We start from the raw sequence: 1,343 nt of genomic DNA, 5'->3' as shown, positions 1-1,343 counted from the left end.
CACCTCATTCCAGACCCGAGATCTTTTCCTCAACGCTGGGAGCTGTCCTTTCAGCACCACAAAATTACCGCTTGAAGTTGCATTGCAGTTTTTTTCTTTATCACCAGGAGCTTTTCTTTCAGCACCACAACATTGCACTTAGACTTTTTAAACGGCTGCCTTCCTCTTTGCTCTGAAGACCAGTTTCGTCTGCACTTCCAGTTATTGCTATTACCTGTAGGACTTTCAATCCTATTTCACCCTTGCCACCCTTCCCTCAAACAGTTTTAAAGTATCTATTTCTGTGGAAGTCATTTTTCTCATTGAATGATCAGAAACAAAGATAAATTCTAACCTTTAACGGCTCATTCCGACTCATTGCTTACAGTAGATCTAAGCTCTTTTTTCTGCTTATTCGACTCCTTCCAGCTTCCCATCACATCTGTAACAAACTTTTAAAATGATATTGCCACACTGCCATGCACAAGCCTACCTGCACAGTAGAGATAGATTCCATCACATTCAGATGGTTAACAGAGGTTAGCACGTCCTGTGTTTATATATATATATTTATATCGCTTTCTAAGAAAGTGCATATTAATGTTTTCTTTAAAGAATGTGTAAACGGTGCTATCAAGAACTCTGATCAATTTTATCCCAGTCTTTTTGTGTACCACTTCGAATGTATGAGATTTATTTTTCTATTGGAAAAAAAATAAACAGTCTGAAAGCATTACAATTGGTAGATTTTAGTAATTTTACAGTGAACTGAATCCCTATGTCATAGTATCATTGAAAATTTTAATGATGGGTCATGCAAATTGCAACATGCTTATTGACAATACTCACACAGTGCTGTCTGGACACCCTTCAGTCCATCTGCTGACTCCTAAGAGAGTATTGTTGTTAATTTCAACACAGATGTATTGTCTACATACTCCAAATTTTAAATGTTCTGATGCAGATATGGGAGAAAAAAAAAAAAAAAAGTTGAGTGTTACTGTTTACCACAGATTCACAAACTGAGGCTGGTTTATTCTATAGGTGATAGAGATTCAAAGGGTGTCTCTTAAATCCAAGGCTATTATGGCTTAGCATGTCACTATCTGGTGCAATGCAGTCCCTGTACATATAATATGCTGCATCTTTACTAAAAATGCTTGGAAAGTCTACTGAACAAGAGAAAAATATATTCTAGTGTAGTTATATAAATAAGTTGTCTCTAGAAGTTTGCTTCTTTGTTTTTTCCTTAAACGCTTAATGGAATATAATTGCTGCAAAGATATGTTGATGCCTTTTGTTTAAAGGGTAAGTACTGTGCTGCTTTAACTGGTTCTTAGCCAACAATTTTATATCCAGCACAT

The sequence above is a fragment of the Anas platyrhynchos genome, chromosome 5 (genome assembly GCF_047663525.1).
Source record: "Anas platyrhynchos isolate ZD024472 breed Pekin duck chromosome 5, IASCAAS_PekinDuck_T2T, whole genome shotgun sequence".
Classification (NCBI taxonomy): Eukaryota; Metazoa; Chordata; class Aves; order Anseriformes; family Anatidae; genus Anas; species Anas platyrhynchos.
The sequence above is the reverse complement of the archived record's forward strand: the minus strand, read 5'-3'. Positions refer to the sequence as shown.